The sequence below is a fragment of the Mus caroli genome, chromosome 10, assembly GCF_900094665.2.
Source record: "Mus caroli chromosome 10, CAROLI_EIJ_v1.1, whole genome shotgun sequence".
Classification (NCBI taxonomy): Eukaryota; Metazoa; Chordata; class Mammalia; order Rodentia; family Muridae; genus Mus; species Mus caroli.
Genome location: NC_034579.1, coordinates 16,438,982 through 16,449,104, shown reverse-complemented (window position 1 = coordinate 16,449,104; position 10,123 = coordinate 16,438,982).

The following is a 10,123-nucleotide window of genomic DNA, read 5'->3' as shown; positions in this document are numbered from 1 at the left end:
GAGAGAGAGAGAGAGAGAGAGAGAGAGAGAGAGAGAGAGAGAGAAGGAGAGAGAGAGAGAGAGATGTGAACATGAATACATCACTATCAGGTCTGATGACCAAAGCCTACTTTTCTTTGCAGCCATCCAATCCGCAGTCAGACCTGATACCTGAAACCCTTACAACCCTTACTTCCGGGTTAGGTTAAGTAAAAACTAGTTGTCTCTCCTCTCCCTGCTTACAGCTTCCCACAAAGGGCCTTGGAGGGCATCTGCAACCCTGCCTTCAAATAGCCCTTCCTGTAAAACATGGAGCTGTGTGGCCTTTTGTGTTGAATCAAATCTGCTCACTGGCGTTGACTTGGTTATGAGCTTGTATTCCTCATGCTTTCATCTTTTAAGACTGTAAAATTGTGTCATCTTGTGTACACATGTAACTTTAGGGAGGGAAAAAAAAAACCTTGTGAGTTTTGCTCAAAATGTGGCCTAAATATTCATTGGCATGTCTATCCAGATGAACATTTAAAAATAAAGATAATTTCTTTAAAATATCACAGTATAAAAATATCCTGACTTTCCCCATATAACACATCACCAGCCTACCAAATGGGAATGTTCCCAATAGGAAATATTCAAAGAGCAGAGTTGTAAACATGGTCTGGGTGACTCCTTCTCCCAGGGCTGCAGAAATGTCCCTCTGAATAAAGACTGCATTTGTTCCTGATCTACAAACCAAGTGAGAGAAACAGGCTACCATCCTCTTCTGCACTTGGGCAGAATCCTCTATTTTTTATGACTTCTCAGGCACACGTACGAATGAGGATAAGGTAAAGATTATCATTCTGTATTCTCCATCCCCGTGTTATTAAGACTGATGTTCAGCATCTCACTGACTCCTGAATGCCTCCCATGTGAAAGCAGAGCTCCTTTTCAGTTGTGAATGTTCTACAGCATAAAGCCAAGGTCAAGTCAAAGAGAGAGAACAATGAAGATCAGACACAATCCAGGCAAGTATGGAGATCTCACTGAAGCTGACAAGTAGGAAATCATGTGACCAACGAAAGTACAATCAATATTGATGGAGTAGTTGACACACACTGGATGTGCTGCATATCAGGACCCAAAGGACTAGGCCCTTCCAGTAGAATCTGCCTCATGTCGAAGGGTGGTATTTCCAGGGAGTGCTTCTCTTTCTTTTGAAACAGGGCCTCACTATGTAGACCAGTCTGGCCTCAAACTCATAGAAAGCCACCTGTTCTCCTCTTAACATCTCAAACGAGGGAAGATTCTTGCTTCCAGGGGAATGCTATAGACAGTTAAATTCTTAAGTAATGACTAAATAAGAAGCTCCTTAGCCACCAACAGTCCATAATGGAGCTTTTGGTTCTTGATTAAACAAGAGAAATAGTTGGGGGGAGGAATAAGCTTAAACTCACATGGATTGAAAGTTATCCTGTCTTCATTATCAAAGCAAACAACATGCCATTGATTCAATTAACTAAAGTGCTTCAAATTCTAATTTTGTGGGTGCTGGTTTAATCTTCAGTATTTCTCCCATCTAGGGAAGTGATGTGGTAGAGCATTAGAGGCGTGGCTCTTAAAACCAGACACTAGAATTCAGGAGCTTCATTATCACTTTCAGGTTTCATTTCTCTAAGCCTCTGTCTCCTCATGCATAATATGATAATAACACCTACATTCTGGGTTGGTTGTAAGATCAAAACTAAATACCATCCATAAGAGATAGAGCATGGTTTCCAACAGAAAGGAGCTCGGTATCGTTTGGGTCTGGAATGGCCCTAAAGGCTCAGTCCTCAGGTTGGAAATATTGGACACAGTGGAACCTTTAGAAGGTAGGATGCTGGATGACTGGAGATATACTATTGAAGGATGCAATGGGTCCCAGCCTATATGTTCTCCTTTGCTTCGTGGATGCCATGAAATTATCAGCTTCCTCTGTCATGTCCTTCCACCAAGACACACTCACTGCTTTGCCATGATTCCAAAATATCAGGCCAACCCAACTGAAGTCTCTAGAACCATCAGCAGTGTGATTTGTCTCCATAATTTGATTTTCTGATACTTTTGTCATAATGACAGAAAGGTGGAAAGTGTAGGGATGTTTAACAAATGCAAACTGGCCTATTATTCAAGGGAGAAGGTATGAAGTAAACCCTGAGATGCACCTTTCCGTATGTCACATCAATCTGTGTGCAGCTCAAAGCACAAATCCCATTAATAGGCACTGCTCATGATTATATCCACAAGTAGCCAGGCTGGTTGTAAAAATAATCTTTATATTCAGTACAAAACACTATAAAATAATTAAGGGAAGACCATGTTCTTTGAGTACCAAGAGTACGCCAATAAGACCAGGGAAAAAAGAATACTTTCTCTTCTGGTTTTAGTGTAAATATTCCTTGACCAGCCACAGATAACCAGTCTGGCTAGTCTAATACTTTTCTAGAGTTGACAAGAATTCAACTCTGGCTACAGAGAAAGTTTAGTTAAATAAGCAAAATTTGATAGCCTGCCAAGTGTTCAGGGATTCCACTGAAATCCTACAAACCTCGTAAATACTATCCACAGCAGTTTCCAATGGCCCTGTCTTTTGTAACTTCATCAGATCCTCTGTGGCTATTAAAGTAACCAAGGGCTCCAGAGGAATCTAAAGCGAGGTGGAAAATAGATTGTGTTGCTAATCTAACGTTCCCCTAATCACACCGCAATGTGTGTGCTAAAGGATTTGTGATAGTGTTCTCCCAGAAAAAGAATGGCTTCCCTGTCAAGGAAGCTGGCAAAAAGAATGCTTCAGGGTTTCTCTTCTGCCGCTTTTCAGAACTCACCCAAGCTATAGACCTCACCAAGATAGGACTAGTGAGATGGCTCCTGTGGCGCCAGTGGGGACTGAAATCAGGACGCTTCTCTCACCTGCCCCACCACCACCACAATCACTCCATTTGGCCTTTTGCTTTCTCTTGAACAAGGAATTCACTATACAGCCTTAAATTTGTCATCTTTCAGCCTCAACCGCGAAGTGCCGGGTCAGCTTACTGGCTGGCCTATATGTTTTGTGTATGTGTCTGTGCATGTGTTCCATTGTTATTAATGGTGTTCTGTTTTGCTTCCTGTTGTGTGATAAAACACCCTGATCAACAGCAACTCTGCGATGAAAGGGTTTATTTGGCTTCTAATTCCAGGTATACATGGTCCCCATCATTAAGAGAACAGGAGGTTGGAGCAGAAACCTCAGAAGAATCCTATTGCTGGATCATTCACTCACAGACTTACACTTGGCAAGCTTTCTCATCACAACCAACCATTGGACTAAGCACTGGGTCTCCAACGTAGGAGTTAAGAGAAAGGACTGAAGGAGCTGAAGGGGTTTGCAACCCCATAAGAAGAACAGCAATATCAACCAACCAGAACTCCCAGAGCTCCCAGGGACTAAACTACCAACCAAAGAGTACACATGGAGGGACCCATGGCTCCAGCTGAATATGTAGCAGAGGACGGCCTTGTCCGCATCAATGGGAGGAGAGGTCCTTGGTCCTGTGAAGGCTCAATGCCTCAGTGTAGGGGAATGTGAGGGCAGGGAGGGTGGTTAGGTGAGGGAACACCCTTATAGAAGCAGGGGGAGGGGAAACAAGGAAAGGGGATAACATTTGAAATGTAAATTTAAATATATATATATATATATATATATATATATATATATAAAGCTGTGGTTGTTGGGCCCCAGAGCTGGTCAGTTGTCTTTACTTCCTTTTCTCCTTTCCTGAATTTCCTCAATGGCCCACTGATCAATAAGAGTGTTAAGTTTCCATATCTATATCTATATCTATATCTATATCTATATCTATATCTATATCTATATCTATATCTATATCTATATCTATATCTATACCTAGATGGATAGATAGATAGATAGATGATAGATAGATAGATAGATAGATAGATAGACAGATTCCTACTTACTGCTTATTTTTATTTATACCTATAGATAGATAGGTAGGTAGATAGATAGACAGACTGACAGACAAACAGATAGATGATAGATTACTACTTACTGCTGATTTTTATTTATATCTATAGATAAATAGACAAACAGACAAACAGATAAACAGACAGAAACACAGACAGATAAACAGACAGAAACACAGACAGATGGAGAGATGATAGATTCCTACTTACTGCTGATTTTTATTTCATTATGATTTGACAGGATACAAAAAGTCTTTTTATTTCTTTTGTATTTTTAAGCCTGTATTTATGACTTGAAATGTGATCTAGTTTTAAAAAATTCAAAAAGCTTCTGAGAATGATATATAATCCTGGAACACTGGATGGAATATCCTGTAGAGTCTGTGAAGTCTATTTCCTCTATGATATAACTTGATTCTGAAGTTTCTTTGCTGGCATTTTTTATTTTGTTTGGGTTTATGCTTTGGGTTTCTTGTTGTTGTTTTGTGTTTCTATGTGTTGTTTGTGGTGCAATTTTTTTTGTAATTGTTTTTCTTTTTTTTGTTCTTACCTTGTCTAGGCAACTCATCTATTTCTGCAGTAAGCAGCAGTTCCTGAAAAGATTTGTAACTGGTCTAGGCCTGACAATAAATATTACTGTAGCATAGTGGATCGATGCTCCATAACCGGTAGAAAGCAATCAAACACTTATATTACCCCTTCAGAGACTACGTACGAGACCATTGTAGAAAGGCGTTGGAAAGCGTGGTATAGAGAGGCAGAGCATTGTGTACCTTTTTCCTCTGAACACAAACATTCTTTCTTGGAGGGAAGAGGGAGGCTCATAAAATGCAGGAAGGAAAATCAAACATAGAAGCCCAGGAAGCTCCTGAAACTTAGAGGGTTTACAAGGTCCCTCCCCGAAGCTACAGAAATAGAAAACAACTTCTGGAGAAGGTAGACTGCCCTGTGACTCTGACTCAAGTTGGGCAGGGAAGCACCAAGGACACAGCTCTCATGAATTGTCACCAGGCTAGTTTTCATCACTCATGGTTTCCTCTAGGTGGAGATTATCTATCTGCTACCAAGTTCTTGTCTCCCTGCCTAGAACAGAGGGCAGGCAGCAAAGAGCACGAATGGGAGTTGCTTTTTGATGATTCGGAATTAACTACTTTTAAATGTGTAAACTGGAATACTTGGTAGTGGTGGCATGCTAGCTCTGAGAGCCATTAGAGATCTGAAAAGTGTTATAGATCAAAGCTCTCGGGGACTTTGGGGTACCAACAGAGGACAGTCTCCTGCACAGCACATCTGTAGATCAGAAATAAGAGGTCTCAAAGACAGGTCTTGGAGACTGGAGGTACTGCAGGGGTAAATTCCCTCTGCACAGTGCAGAGTCTTGGAGACTGAGGCAGGAATGAACCCTTCTGCCTGCAGCAGTTGTTGAGTCCTAGAGGCTGGATCAAGTGAGCTCCAGACGGCAGCAGGGCTCTCAGGCCCGGGGATCAGCAAGTCCACCTTTGCTTCTAGATGAGTCTTGGCAGCAGGAACTGGGTGGGGAGCCTGGCTCTGATGTCGTTCTGTCTTTCTGCTACAATGAGTTTCTTGACACTAGTGCACGTGCATATTCCCAGGTCCAGTTGGTCAAATTTATTGAGGACCAGTTGAGCCCTAATTTTCTAACCACATCCAGCAAAACAGGAAAGACATGTCAAAAAGTTACCATCAGCTGTGTGTGTGTGTGTGTGTGTGTGTGTGTGTGTGTGTGTGTGTGTGTGTATGTGTATGTGTGTTAGATTTTGGTGATGTAACTGAGTCATCTGTGATCCCATAAGCAGCTCCTCATTCGTGCTTCTTACAGAATCCCAGTGAAGTCACCAGTTCATTAGCCTTTAGTGGAGTTGTTTCTTTGGTCTGTCACCAGTGCCCTATGAAGAATAAATTGGTGTTTGTTTACATTTCTCAAGAAAGTAGCATAACATGGTGTTAGGACAAATTGCTATGAAATTACTTAACTAACAAAACAAATCTTAGTTCTGGAGGGTAAAGTCTGAAGTCAGTATACTGGCAGGTCCTTCTCCCTTGAGAGGCACCGGTGATGGCTCCTCCTTGCCTGCTGACTTCAGGAGTCACTACAGCATCACTTGGTGACCCAGAGGTAATGGAAATATAATATAATATATATAGATAGATAGATAGATAGATAGATAGATAGATAGATATTATTCAATCTCTGCTTATCTAAAACTCTCTTCTTACAAGGACATCGTGTAATTGGGTGGCACCCTAACCCTGTGTGACCAGATTTAAACATTTACATCTGTAAACTCTATATCCAGATAAGGTTTTAGTCTAAGGTTCTGAGTGGACATTAATTTTAGGGAGACCATTCAGCAGAATATACCTTGATAATCTCACCCAGTTGCCACAGGTTTTACCTCACATCTGTCACACACACAAACACACACACACACACACACACACCATCTCCTCATTGGTCTTTTTTTTTTTTAACTTTGTATTTGGACATAGTTGTACACTTACCTTAAGAAATAAATACAAGCTGGGCGGTGGTGGCACATGCCTTTAATCCTAGCAGTTGGGAAACAAACGCAGGTAGATCTCTGAGTTCAAGTCTGAGAGAGAGACTGAGATAGAGACAGAGAGACAGACAGAGACAGGGAAAGGCAGAGAGAGAGAGAGAGAGAGACAGACAGACAGAATGAATGAATGAATGAATGAATGAATACCCTTCAGGCCACAGGTGAGAGTGCTGTGTTGATGAGAGCTCATCCCTGGCTCCATCTTCATCTTCCTCACTGAGCGAAGGCCCTTCGATGATCTGGCATGGCAGATAACCCACTCTACTCTTTCCACTTTAACCCACTTCAGGCTTAACAGGAGCACTGTTAGGGAGCTGGTGTGTTGTCTAGAAGCAGTCGTAAGGATCTCCGAGGAACACTTTCAATTCTTCTTCCTCTTGTATCCCCAGAGGATCAGAACCCAGGCAGGATGTTGTTACAAGGAACACCTCAGCCCTGTCACTTCTCCAAATGAAATGGAGAGGTTTGATAACTTTTTTAATGGAAAGAAGTCTACCTCTGGCCATCCACCTGGGCCACTCTTTATTGATAAAGAACACTGGGAGGAGAGATCTGTCAAAGATTAAGAGCAGCTACTGCTCTGTCAGCAGAACCGGCTTTGATTCCCAGCACCCACAGGGCAGTTCACAACCCTCAGTAACGCTGGTTCCAGGGATCTGACCCCTTCTGACTTCTGTAGTCATTAAGCATGCACACAGTGCACATATATACATGCTGGCACACATCCATAAAAATAAAAAACTAACAGAGAACAAACCATCATGCAGGAAGGTAATAAATTGTTATTGAATTTTTGTCAATAGTTCCTGATATGTGTTGGGAATACAAAAGACCCTCATATAGGGGACAAATCAAACAATATCAAGACTTTTATCTAAGCATAGGGCCCTATGTCCACTTCCCAGCAGAGACCTGTTCAGAATTTTTTAAATAGGCCCAGAAAACTGCTAGAAAAGGCCCACTTGAGCCCTCTCAGCTAGAAGAGGACTGGCTTCCAAACAGCAAAGAAGCAACAGAGACCACTTTGAGAGCATATCCACTGCTCCGTGATTTTAACACTCAATTTAAGAAAGAAAACATTCTTAGAATTTGAGAACTTGCTAGAAATCCTATGTTTCTTTTCCCCTGAAACTGACCTTGCTGTCCAGAAACCTTCGAGCCTTCCTGGAACCTCTGTTTAGAATTCCAGACAGCTTTCATGAAGCACAAGTCTGCCAAAATTATAAGCAGGAGCCTTTCTCTTCCTAGAATCATAATGGATATGATCTTGTCTTCCAAATAAAAGGACAGGGTAATTCTCCCACCAACAGCACCACTTAGTTCATCCAGAGTTTAATTTCCAGACTGAAACACAAACATTAATCAGTATGAAATATGCCCATGAGTATCCAAGGGATGCCCAGAAGGAGAGTGAGGTGGTCATATTAATGACAAACTAAAACTGCTCACAGACCTGTCACTGAAAGAATTAAACAATTTTGAGTGTTGCTCATTTCCCCCACCTCTAAAACAGATTACAATTATGACTGAGCCTGGTTTCTGGCCAGAGCCAGTAAAGAATCAGAATCGAACAGTTCCAGCCAGGTAACCTAAGTAACCTAACTGTGAACCCTGGATCAGCTCTTACTAGCTGTTTGGCCCTCCACTGGCTGCTTAATGTCTTCTATCTCTGCTGTATCAATGTGATAATCCCTGTCCCCCAAGGGTTGTCCGAAGAGCAAATTACTTAGAACAATGATAGGTTTTTCACTGTTTTAAACGTCATATATGCATAGAAAACATAAAAACAAAACTCTCTTCTGACCTCAGGACTTGCTCAGAGAAAGCAGGAGGAAAGCAGGTCCCTGTGTGCATCAACTTCAGTTTGTTTCAAATGTGCCCCTATGTATCCTCAAACCACATAGTCCAAGTCTAACATTTTGTTTGTTTATTTGGTTAACTGGTTGGTTAGTTTTTTCAAGGCATGGTTTCTCTGTGTAGCCCTGGCTGTCCTAGAACTTGCTCTGTAGACAAGGCTGGCCTCAAACTCAGAGATGTTCCTGCCTCTGTCTGTCTGTCTCTCTCTCTCTCTCTTGGTTTTGGTTTTTGTTTTTGTTTTCAAGACAGTGTTTCTCTGCATAGTCCTGGCTTTCCTGGAACTCATTTTGTAGACCAGGCTGGCCTCGAACTCAGAAATCCGCCTGCCTCTGCCTCCCAAGTACTGGAATTAAAGGCGTGTGCCACCACTGCCTATCACAGCACCAACATTACTTTTATAACTTTGAGGCTAACAGTTCTACGATCAGCCTTCTCTGGCTATGTCCTATTCATTTCCTCAATGCCTGCCAGATAACAGATAGGGGGATTTCTATGAGCTCCAGGCCAACCTGAGTTACAAAGAGACACCCTAAATCCAAAAACAAAAGTCATTAAGTTTAATTAACTGAACTTTAGACAAAATAACCTTAGAATCTTTATGTAAAAGATTTCAAAAAGTAGTTAGGCATGGTGGTGTGTCTTTAATACCAGCAATTGAGAGGCAGAAGCAGGCTGAACTCTTGAGTTCTTGGCCAACTTGGTCTATGTGAGACCTTGTCTAAAAGAGAGACAGAGACAGAGAAACACACAGAGAGAAAGACACACACAGAGAGACAGACAGACAGAGAGACAGAGACAGAGAGAGACAGAGAGACAGAGAAAGAGACAGAGAGATTTCAGAAAGAAATAGTGCAAAGAGTAGAAAAAGGTAACAAATGACGAACCAGAGTAGGCCAACATTCCAAGTGTCTCCACAATGTATCCACCATGATATAGCATCTCAACAACTGAGCAGCCTTAGACCAAATCCACACAGATCAGGAATAAATAAGGCCAGTGCCCGATGCCTGGGTGAGAAGACAGGCAATAGGTTTGAAGACTTTGAATGATAAAGACAACAAATGCAAAGAAAGACAGTGCCCTCCCCATCGTGATGAAGACCTCAGCCTCCAGTGACTCACTCACTTAAAATATCTAACCACAGTCTCTTCATCTTCTCTCTGAGTCCCACCTAATGCTCACATTGGTTAACTTTGTATACTGGCTGGTTTTGTATGTCAACCTGACCCAAGCTAGAGACATCAAAGAGGAAAGAGCCTCAGTTGAGGAAATGCCTCCATGAAATCCAGGTGTAAGGTATTTTCTCAATTGGTGATCAATAAAGGAGGGCCTATGGTGGATGGTGTCATTCCTGGGTTCTATAAGAAAGCAGGCTGAGCAAGCCAGAGGAAGCAGTCCAGTAAGCAGCATCCCTCCATGGCCTCTGCATCAGCTCCTGCCTCCAGGTTCCTGCCTTGGTTGAGTTCCTGTCCTGACTTCCTTTGGTGATGAATAGCAATGTGGACATGTAAGCTAAATAACACTTTCCTCCCCAACTTGCTTTTTGGTCATGGTGTTTTGTTGCAGCAATAGAAACCCTAAGACAACTACTATAAATTCCTTTTTTTACAAGCTTGCAATCCCACCAGGATTGCAAGCTTGTACAACCACTCTGGAAATCAGTCTGGCAGTTCCTCAGAAAATTGGACATAGTACTACCGGAGGATCCAGCAATACCTCTC